Source organism: Balaenoptera borealis (assembly GCF_965194805.1).
Source record: "Balaenoptera borealis genome assembly, chromosome: 17".
NCBI classification, from domain to species: Eukaryota; Metazoa; Chordata; class Mammalia; order Artiodactyla; family Balaenopteridae; genus Balaenoptera; species Balaenoptera borealis.
The window spans coordinates 5,121,360-5,133,665 of record NC_138876.1 but is presented as its reverse complement, the minus strand read 5'-3'; positions in this window follow the sequence as shown (position 1 = coordinate 5,133,665).

Genomic DNA, 12,306 nt, shown 5'->3' with positions numbered 1-12,306 from the left:
GATTTGAATAACCCACTAAAGGTAAACATTTGTCTGTGACTGGACTGATGCTAATATCTATGCCTCCTGATCTACTGCTCTTCTCACTGCACTGCTGGTATCATTGATGAGAGCTGATTGTGTGCTTAATTAATCAGAGGGGAAAGTGAATGCGGTGTAGAGTATTTTGGAGATTAGTTAAGGGGTACAGGAAGTTAGTAACTGAACTAGAAATTTTATTGATTTGTGGTGAAAGGAGGCTGAGTAATAAAAGTTGTGATTGCACCATGAATTCAACAAGATAGGGGATTAGGGAGGCAACGAAGATAAATTCAATTCCAGTTATAATGTGGTTGAGTGGCTGATAGAACACCCTGATATTAAGGTTCATCAGGAAGTTAAAAAAACACAGGATGAAAATTTCTGGAGAGATATTGAAGCCTAACACAAAGATGTAGCAGTCAGTTTCACAGAGGCAGGTCCTCTATCAAATCTTTTAGGTGGGAAGATCTGAGTACCGTGGGCCCTCCGTATCCATGGGTTTTGCATTTGTGGTTGATTGAATCCACAGATGTGGGACTGTGGACATGTAGGGACCTCTGTACGACTCCACTGTATATAAAGGACTTGAGCATCCTTGGATTTTGATATCCACTGGTGGGGGTGTCCTAGAACGAATCCCCTGCTGATACCAACAGACACCTGTACGGGAATCTGTTCACTTAAGCCCAGGACAGCTTTGGAATGTTCCAGATAGCACTTCAACATTTTACAAAGGCACTTACATTCTGGCAGGGAACTATGTCTTACTTACCATGAGCAGAATGTGATGAGCAATGATGACGATATCTCAGAAGCAAAGGTGTTGAGGAGAGCAAAGGGTTCCCATAGCAATTAATAATGATGACATTTTTTTCTAAATACAGCATTTGTCTGCTGTTCACCTGAAGAACTAAGGTATTCCTGGTGCTCAATTATAGCTGAGTAATTCCTCCCTAGTAAATGGTAAAACAAAGTGTGTTGTTTTTCATGTATTCTAATTAATACTGCTTAAATAGCATGTTGTTTACTTTGAAATTCTTGATGCATATAAATATATACACATACATACACCTAGATTCCCCACTAGAACTAAGCCATTATTAAGAAAGCATACACATACATATACATATGTGGGCAATATATAAAAATAGTTTATATATCTATATGTATATATGATATTTATCTAAATATTAGAAATATGTATATATGGATATATGTCACTATATAGAGAGCAGAAGAGATGACCTGTGGGATGATATGAAGCTTCAACATACATATAATTGGAGTCCTAGAAGGAGAATAAACAATAGGAAGTGAGAAAGATTAATAAATTAATTACCAAAAACACCAAAAATTTGTTTTAAAAACTTAACTTACAGATCCAGGAAGAATCTAATCTACATAGCAGCACAAAAGCAGTAAAACCACACTTAGGCATATTCAAATAAAACTGCTCAAAACCACTGAAAAACATAAGATTTTAAAATGAGTCAGAAAAAAAAAACAGACACATAATATGCAAGGAATAATGAAACAAAAAACAATTACCATTTTATCTGAAACAATGAACAACAAAAAACAATGGAATACCATCCATAAAGTGATTTTTAAAAAACCCCACAAAGCTATCAACCCAGAATCCATCATCTGTCCAGTAGAAATATTACTTAAAATGTAAAAAAAAAAGAAATGTTTAGCTAAACAAACTCTAAGAGAATTTATCATCAACTGAACAATATTATATAAAATGCTAAAGGAAGTTCTCTTTGACTGGAAATGACACTGGGATAGGAGATTGCATCTACAAGGAGGGATTAAATGTATGATAAATGGTATATATGTGGACACATATAAAAGCCTGGGGTATCAGAGGAACTCTGTACTATATAACTTTTCTGTAAATCTAAAACTAAATTCAAATGTTCATCATCTTTTAAAGTGTTAATATGGACTGTTAGAGTAGTTCACATCTCTACTCCACCAAATTACTGAATGTGTAATATTGAGAAATCAAAATTGTTCTGAGACTCAATCGTCATGTTTGAAAATTGGAAATATGACAAGATGAACCTGAGGGGTTCTTGGGAGGGTTAAATGAGATGATGCATGTGAGTACAGATGTTTATCAAGGCAAGCTCTCCATTGTTATTTGTTATTCATTTTATTGTCAGTATTTTACTCTTATTTTCCTATCATCATCATCATTATTATCTCTCAATGTTCCTTGCATAACTTGGAAGAGGCTGCCTGGCGCACAGTCTTGAGAAAGGCTCCCAGGCGACACTGAGACTAACTATTGTGATGGAGTCAAGGCTCCCACCTAATGGTGGCTTGAGGGAATGAAGGGCACAAGTCCCCATGTCAAAGATTTTTCATCTCAGACTTGGAAGTTGACTGGTCTGAGAACGTGAAGTTTAAGACACCGCAGGAGCACATTATCTCTGGGAAAAGTTCCTGAGTGACAAGGCAGGATTACATTCCCAATGGTCATAACCATCTTGGTGAATCCATGCTTTGGAAATTAAATGCCTCTTCCAGTGATAAGATTTGCTGCCAGGATGGGAGATAGGGAGCCTATTACTCTAATAATCACGAGCCTGGACCTCAGGATCAATCCTCCACCGTGGCTCACAGAAATCCTCCTTGACCACCAAACTGGTTTTGTTTTCTTTTTTGCTGTTCCTCTCTGCTTCAAGCTACTCGGGATATTTCCCGACCCCTCCTTGGCTGCCTCTGCTGCTGCACACTTCCCTGCTCACAGCTCCCAAAAGCAGATGCTTCCTCACTCTCGCAGCTCTGGGAATTCCACCTCTGCCCAAAATGCTCCCCTTTATTCTGTACATATTTCTTAAATCTTTTTTTTTTAATGTTTTGTTATTGTGGTAAAAATCACATAATATAAAGCATACTATTTTAACCATATTTAACTATACAGTTCAGTGGCACTAAGTACATTCACACTGTTGTGCAACTCTTACCATCATCCATCTCCTGAATTTTTCACCTTCCTAACCTGAAATTCTGTTCCCATTAAATATTAACTCTCCATCCCATCCCCCCCACCCCCCAGCCCCTGGCATCTACCAATGTATCATCCAACTTTATGAATTTGACTATTCTAGGTACCTTGTATAAGTGGAATCAAACAGTATTTGTCTGCACCTAATGTATACTGGAATGCATTTTTAAGGTTAACGTATGTCCTACAAACAGATTGTACTATTTTTTTTTTTTCCTTAAATCTTAAATCAAACTCTCGCTAATACTTCTGGGCTCAGTTAAAATCTTCCTGCTGATGTTAATCTTGACCATCTGGTTGAGGCAGCGTTTGTCAGCTTTCTCCCCTGTAAACTTACTCATTGGTTTCTCCTTTTCCGGCAGTACTTTTTGGAGGAAAGTCACTATGTGTGGCTCACACTTAATGGTCTGTGGTTTTTGCCACTCTTGTGTACACCCATACAGCTTCAGGGATCTCCCTTCTCCATAAGTCACGGAGCTCAGGCTCTCCTGAGAACTGCCAACTCTTACCTGTTTTAATTTGTCTTCTACTTGCATTTTTTTTTTACCGAAAGCATTGTCAAACCACATTTACCTTTCTTGAACTAAGGCTTCTGCCTGCCTAATCTAAATATAATGCCCAGTTTTGTTCTGTATTGGAGTATCATAGTGCAATGCCATACATTTCTGTAAATCAACTTTATTGATGTATAATTTACCTACAACAAAATGCACACATTTTAAATGCACATTTCAATGAGTTATGACAAATGTATACACCTGAGTAACTGTCACCATGATCAAGATCCAGAACATTCCCGTCACTCATCAAAGTTGCCTTGTGCCCATTGTTGCACCATCCTGAACTCCACGCTGATTTACATTCTCTCACTAGAGAATAGATCTTCATTTTCCAGATTTTCATATAAATGTAATCATAGAGGATGCACTATTTTATACAAGCGCCATTTGCTCAAAATAATGTTTTTGAGATTCATCCATGTTGTGTATCTATTGGTAGCTCATTTATTTTATTGGCAAATAGTATTGTGTTGTATGGACATACCCCACTTTATTTTTTCAGCTTTATTGAGGTATAATTGACACATAAAATTGTCAAATATATATTTTTTTAAATCCATCCTCTAATTATTCATTAGACAAGCATTGTTTTTATTTATTTATTTATTTATTTATTTATTTATTTATTTATTTATGGCTGTGTTGGGTCTTCGTTTCTGTGCTAGGGCTTTCTCTAGTTGTGGCAAGTGGGGGCCACTCTTCATCGCGGTGCGCGGGCCTCTCACTGTAGCGGCCTCTCTTGTTGCGGAGCACAGGCTCCAGACGCGCAGGCTCAGTACTTGTGGCTCACGGGCCCAGTTGCTCTGCGGCATGTGGGATCTTCCCAGACCAGGGCTCGAACCCGTGTCCCCTGCACTGGCAGGCAGACTCTCAACCACTGCACCACCAGGGAAGCCCTGTAAGATATTTAAAGTGTACATTGTGGTTATCTGATTAGTGTATATGTCACCCCTTTATTTATACACCTTCTTAATGGACAATGGTGTTTTCTCCAGGTTCTGGTTAATATGGGTGAAGCTGCCATGGACATTCGTGTACAAGTCTTTGTGTAGACATGTGTTTTTACTTACCTTGTGTAAAATACCTAGGAGTGGAATTGCTGGCTTGTATGTATGTTTAACTTTAAAAGAAAATACCAGACTATTATCCAAAATTATATCACTTTGCATTCCCTCTAGCAAGTTATGAAATTTCCAGTTGCTCCACATCTTCAACACTTTGTATTACGGGGTTTTTTAAAATTTTTTAAAAAAGTTTACCCATTCTAATGGGTGTGTAGTGGTACCTCATTGTGGCTTTAATTTGCATTTCCTGCCTGACTAATGAAGTTGAACATCTCATGTGTTTAGTGGTTATTTGCTTCACCTAAGTATAAACTGACTCTTTAAATAGTTTTCACTTTTAGTGGGTTGTCTGTCTTTTTATTGTAGAATTGTGAGAGTTATTTATATATTATGGATACAAGCCCTTTGTCAAATATATATATATATTGTGAATAATTTCCCAGTCTGTGACTTGCCAATTCATTTTCCTAAGATGTCTTTTGATGGGGTTGGGAAGATTTTAATTTTCATGTGGTCTAATTTATCCTTGGTTATTGTATGTTTATTGCATTCTATATCCCATCTAAAAAATTGTTAGGTACTCCCACGTTGCAAAGATATTGTCCTAAGTTTTCTTCCAAAAGCTTTACACATTTTTTTATTTTTTAGTCTTTCATATACTCTAGAATATCTAATGGGTTTCAAGTAAATAGTTGATAAATTGAGTAAACTAAGGCTGTTAGATCCCAAAGGATCCTTTGCCAATTCATTCATTGAAAAAAAAAAGAGAAAATGTTCATTGAAAATCAAAAATAAGTAAAAAAAGAAAAACTCTTTCAGATTAACATTCAGAGATTGAGTTTCTCCTGACAACACTGAATCCGTGATTAATAGAAAAATGCCAAAGCTGCAGTAAAATGTTCTTTGTCTATTTTGTACTCACTCCTTAATAAACTATATCTCTTCTATCAGCTCAATAGAATCAAGGCTTCCTTTGATCAGACTTCCATGGAAATGTATCTTAAGTAACCATAACTCTGGTTTCTTGGCCAGCTCCCTAATTACTGCAACTAACTTAGCTCTCTATTTCCTTTTTTTATGTTCCACTCCATAAGGAAAAGAGATCATATTTTCTGAACTGATGAAATTAAACTCACCCATATTTTCCCAGTCATCATAATTTTTACAAAGAGCTCATCTAATCAATTTTTGGCAAGAGAATGACAATGCTACACTAGATAGTGCCATTAAGATGAAATAATCATGCTGTTGAATTAGAGATACTTGAATTAGGTAGACTAAAATTTAGTTTGGCTTTTATTGTCCTCATTCTTCCAAGCCTAAAATACATGTTTTGCGAGACTGGTCATTTAACTTCCATCCGTATTTCTCCCAGTGCAGAAAGGAAATATCACTTCCCAGGCTTTTGCAAACAGAGATGTTACATGGAAACTGAATTTATAAGCTTAATGTTAGGTTGCCAAAGGATGCAGTGGCAACCCTCTACTCAACCTAGCTTACCGAATTTCAACTGCCATAGTTAAGCGCTAGCAGTCTAACTCAGTGATATATATCTGATATCTTCATCACCCAAGACATGCCCGGGATAACTTCTGCAGCTCCAGCCCCAGGCTGTGCCGTGCTGCTCCCATGGTTACTGCGCTCTTGACCATTTGATCTCTTTCCGTTTCTACTGCTCCGTGAAAATTATTTGATTTCTTTTTCCCTTTGGTCATTAGCTCAGCTCTCCAAACTACTTTTGTGCTTCCTCTCAGGATAAATCTGCAGACTGTACCTTCCCCAGCTAATATGACTTGAACTTCGAGATCAGATTGGCCAGTGAGGCTGAGCTCACCTTTCTTTCCACATGGACTCGCTAGGGTTTCATGATAGATAGACAGCATCCAACGGACCCTTGTTCTTAGAGACTATGATCTTCCCTTAAGTTCCACGACGGGAATTCTTCTGCTTTGGCTCCATACCTTTACTCCAGGTTTCCCTTTGAAGATACATTATTTGGAGTCCTGAAACAAATCTTGCCCATCCTCTTGTGTCCTGACCAAACCCTGTTGCCCCTCTGAGGTTATTGGCTTGGAGTCTGGTTAAACTGTAAAGGGGGAACCGTAACATTACCAGCAACCTCATTTAGAGTATAAGCATTGCTTGGAAATCTCCACTTCTATTTTCTATCCAGAAAAAATCAGATCCCTGAGATAGTTACTCTAGCCTTAATCCAACTGAAGTTTAGGAAACCCCTGTCTTTGGGCACTTTGAGAAACCCTCAGACTTTCTAACATCCTCAAATTATACTAATACTTACAACGACCCTCTGTTGGATTTGGGCAAATGCTATTTCTCTCCTTAAAAGCTGAGAAAATGGATTCAGAAAAATCAAGTGACCAGCTCAGGGTAACATGGCTAATAAGAACAGCAGGAAATTGGACAAGAATTTTGATGTACTATTCTAAGGCAAATCAAGTGCTGATTTCTTCAGATACTTCTGCCTGAATTCTTATAAAAATACTTAGATACTCCCGGTCTGATTAGCAATGTGAGTATGTGGAATGGGAGTTTCAAGTCAGAGTTTATCTGCTTCTGAATATGAAGACACAATACAAAAGCACAAGCTTTTTGCTTTAATTGCCATCATAGCTATAGGAACAGTGTGCACTCTTTTCTACACACGAGTATTGTTGAGTTTGCATAGAATGAACAGTTTTATAAAGAGCTGTGAAAAATCAAACAGTGCTGACAACCAAACTAACCTGAAGAATATTTCAAAAACAATCCCTATTTTGATCAATGCTAAAGCACCTGTCTTTATTTTCCTCGACCTTACTTTGAGAATCTCCTCCTCCATCAGCTATTTCAGTAACTATTCTAGAAATTCAGATCTATGTGTCAAAGCTATTGACCTGGTGTTCTGGTTCCCAGCAACTGATGCTTACAAAGAAATGTGAGAAGCCAAGCACTAGAAGCAGGGTATTGCTTCCTGGTACCCAGTCTGTCATGCAAATGAACGTCAGGAAATAGGTCAATTCTCTTTTGTGGTCTCAGCCAAATACAATCAATGAGTAGACCTACCCAAGTAACACATTTACGGTTTATATGGCGATGACGTTAGGCTGGTCTCAATAACACAATGTGGACCAGAAACATCAAAGCTAGATAACAACTCTGGGTTATCTGAATTCAGGGTGAAATCTGTTCACCCTCCAGGCTGCATCCATTGGCAAATTTCTACAATTCATTTTTCAGTCATCTCAGCAGTCATCATGTTTCTTTAGCTTTTGGACTGAAGATAAGCTAGTTAATTGTTATGTCCCTTTCAAATGTAACTTGGCATTCATTTCATGTCAGGGTCAGTGAGGTCTATTGTCAAGAATGCCAATTTTAGAATAAGTAAAAGAGAGCCTCACATCTGACCTTGCCACTAACTAGAAGTCTGTCCTTCCATTAGTCTCTGTCTCTCTGAGCCTCAGATTTTTTAATGTGTTAAATAAGGAAAATGATAAGTACCATGCCTATTTTAACAAGTATATTGTACAAATCAAAATAATTTATGTGCGCATCATTTATAAGCCATAAGGGCTTACACATGTAAAAGGATGGTAAAGGAGGAAAAAGCAGCTAAGTAGGAAACAGAAAACCTGGCTTCTAGGATTTGCTCTGTAACCATTTGGTGTGTGCCCTCTACCAAGTCCCTCAGGGCTTGTTCACCTGTCTATAAAAAGAGAAGAACACATTTCAGAATCCCCAGAGTGGCTGTCACGTCCAATACTCTAGTGTTCTAGTATATACACTATTATTTTTTGTTGTAAATGTAAGCGCTGCATTATCTATTAACATTTCTACCATTTTCCTCTAAATAACTATTTTCCAATTATTTCACACCTTCAATGCACATATGTTTTATCTGTTTTTCTCAAGCATATTTTTCCTTGATGAATAACTCTTTATAAGCATCTCTGAGATTTTTTCCTCCAAATCTATTCAATCCTCTTCTATTATTTTTCTCCCTTTGTATTCATAACCCTTCCAAATTAAATACCATTGGCACATTTAATTTAGTAGACATCTACTTTATTCTTGGTGATAAGCTACAAGAAAGGAGGTAGAGTATATGAGATTTCAAAGTGAGAGTAAATAGCATGTTAATGAAATTCACAAATTACACTAAATCGAAGACATAGCAAGCAACAGAGTGAATAGAGACATAACGCAAATGGACTTTGAGGGGTTAGAGACCCAGGCAGACAATAGAAAAATTGGCTTTGGTTAAACACAAATTCAAGACACAAATGTCCTAAGAATACTGACTGAAGGGGAAGATAGGGTGAAAGGGTGGGGTAGGACAAGTACATTAATATTCTGGAAAGATATTAGCTAATTCAAAGGGTCTGGGGGAAAATTGAAATGCATCACTATATATCTCCCATGGCATGCTGAAAATTCATTTAGTGGTGCTTCCAGCGACCATCCATTGAATGACCACACCAGGCTTAGCACGCAAACTACTCTAGGTTCTGGGTGTATGAGTTAAATAGGACATGACCCTCCCTTTCCTAAGTGGCTCACAGTCTAGAGGGGCTGGTGGGTGGGTGCACACCAGTTGTTCTGGGGGATAAAGGCAAAAGCAGAGGTTCCTGTAACATACAGCAGAAACATGGGCAAAGTAGTAAATGTTTAGTATTCACATAATGAGTTGAAGTTGAAGTTCACCAGGTGGACAAATGGAGTTGAAGTTCACCACGTGAACAAATTGCAGAGCAAGGTGGAAAACATTTCAGATGGAGCATTTCAGTAAAAATAAGGAGTAAGACATGAACCAGCCCCATCTTCTCCCATTCTCAGCTCCCACCCCACTACTCACCCACCCCTTGATAACTCTGGGCTAATAACTGAACTCCACTGAAATAGACACGTTTCTGAATCAGCGGCATCCATCTCTCCTGTATGACTGGCCAATCTTGTCTGAGAACCTCCCATTCCCACCTATCTGGAAAGCTCTATATGTAAGGAATGACCCCAACGTACATGCCAGAGAAGATCTATCTCTCCACCTCCACCATCGCATCTGTAAGTCAGGCTGGATTAAGTTTCTCACCTTTTTGCTCCCATGATATCTGACACTTTTTTTACTGAAGCACCTCTCACACACTCTTGGCAAATGATTATTTCCTTTTCTCCATTCCCTACTTGTACGTGAGATTTTGAAGTGTGCAGAGCTTGGACTTATTCACCATACTCCCTGTGGTATGTAGCCTCGTGCATAGCCCAGGGGGATCTCAATCAATGTTTTGAATAAGGGAGTCAAGGAACAGGCCTATTCCTCCTGGCAGAAACGAGAGGTGAGTAGGAGCAACTCTGGGCGGAAACATGGCTTAATGCCTACACTCTGGGCAGAGCGTGTGTCTATGAAGGTTTGTGTGTAAATCAGGTGAAACTGAGATCCAGGTCTGCCATTCACTAACTGTGTGACTTTAAGCAACTCACTTTACCTCACTAATCAAAAATAAAATAACAGCCCCTCAGACTTTAAAGACTAAAAGGGGCACTGCATTTTAATTTAATGTCTGGCACATTACACATGTTACAGGTGTTCCATAAATTTAATTTCCTTCTCTCCTTAAGTCTTTTTTAAAAAATTTATTTATTTATTCATTTATTTATTTTTGGCTGCGTTGGGTCTTCGTTGCTGCGAGTGGGCTTTCTCTAGTTGTGGCGCACGGGCTTCCCACGGCGATGGCTTCTCTCATTGTGGAGCACGGGCTCTAGGCGCACGGGCTTCAGTAGTTGTGGCACACGGACTTCAGTAGTTGTGGCTCGTGGGCTCTAGAGCGCAGGCTCAGTAGTTGTGGCACACGGGCTTAGTTGCTCTGCAGCATGTGGGATCTTCCCGGACCAGGGCTCAAACCCGTGTCCCCTGCATTGGCAGGCAGATTCTTAACCACTGCACCACCAGGGAAGCCCCTCTCCTTAAGTCTTGACTCCAAAAATGCCAGGCTTTCTGAGCTTTCATTTTCAGGTGACTGAGCCTAGGCTCGTCTACAGCAACCGTGTGGAGACAGGCTAGGAGCTAAGAAAGCGATCAAGACAGTGAGGCAGGATGCTGTGAGCAGTGTGTAAACTCCAGGGACTAACAGATACTCAGCTATGGTAGGATGACAAAGCTACTATTTGGGACATGGAATGGGTTAGTATCGTTTGTATTTTCTGTGATAATATCATGTTTTTTTCCCTCTTCACATTTCTTTTTGGAAATGGCTATATGTCTGAGCTGCTGTAAAAAGAATTGAGAGAAGAGCCATCTGTACCATTCACGGGCACAGGTTATCAAGTGTCTGCTCTGCTCAAGGATGAGGCGGTGGACTCTGAGAGCTCCCAAGAGAAAGAAATTTTGATGAAGGCAGATCAAAATCCAGGTCATTTGATCAGTTTTCTCCACCTATAAGGAGAATCCTTTTCCAGAAAGCAATACATAGAGTTGCAATTGGAATCTATTTTTATTTAGTTACCAGTAGGATAAGAAAACAACAGTTAATGGTTCCTGTTGTGTTATCCAGTAAATTCAATTTTGAAATAAAAAAGAGAGAGAAAGAGAGAGAATTAAAGCATTTTGTAGAGCTGATCAAATGGATTTAGTATCCTCATTTAGAAAGTATGTGATTAAAAGAATAAAAATCATATATTTTATGGCTTCCTTTATTTTATTATGACTATTTTATTAGAAAAGGCATTAGCTATTCATCTATGAGTGATAGATGCCGAATAAACTGAATTAGGGTTATTATTAAGGCTTCATTAAGTCAAGCAGTTTCAATCACTCATTTGTGCTCTCCTTAAACTTAGCATGCTAATTAAACTAAAGGAGTGTTAATATTTGAGAACTCATCAGGCTTCGGGGAACCAGCTCAAGCCCCACCTCTTCCAAGAAGTCTTCCTTGTGTGCTTCAACCTCTTCAGACTGGGTGAGGACTTCTATTGTATATTCCCTGCCCATATGCAAGGGACTTAATACCCTCTAGGTGGATATTACAGGTACCATCTCATGAGAAATTCATAATATTAGTGCATTTCAACTTCTGCCAATGAGTGAGTGAGAATTACCCTCCTGTAAACTGCAGGACAGAAAACAGGACAATAAAGTACAAGAAACAAATATATTCAGATATTGGAAGACAGCAGGCACAAGATTGATATTTCTGAGAAAAGAAACACAAGCAAGGGGAACCCAACCATCACCCAAGCTTTCTGTCCCAGGAAATAACCTATGGACTTGGACACAGACGGGAACATTGGAATAAGGTCCAGCCGTCTTGCTGAGCTGAGGAAACAGAGAGGAAAGTTTGAGGAAGCCAGGACAGCTAAACCCTGTGGATTCTACAAAGATCCCTTTAGTCTTTGGCTGAATGCCAACTTGTTCATATGTAGAGAGAAGCCTTACTCTGTACTTTTTTCTATTCCAGCTGCAGTAGAAAGATCTTGTTGAATACATGGGACTTTCAACAGAGACGCCAGTATGACCTTATAAGCGCGGCTCAAATAGCTCTAGAATAAAGGAGAATCTTGACCTGCCCTAAAACAGCTTAAAAGGAAAATTCAAAAAGATCAAATAGGGGCTTCCCTGGTGGCGCAGTGGTTGAGAATCTGCCTGCCAATG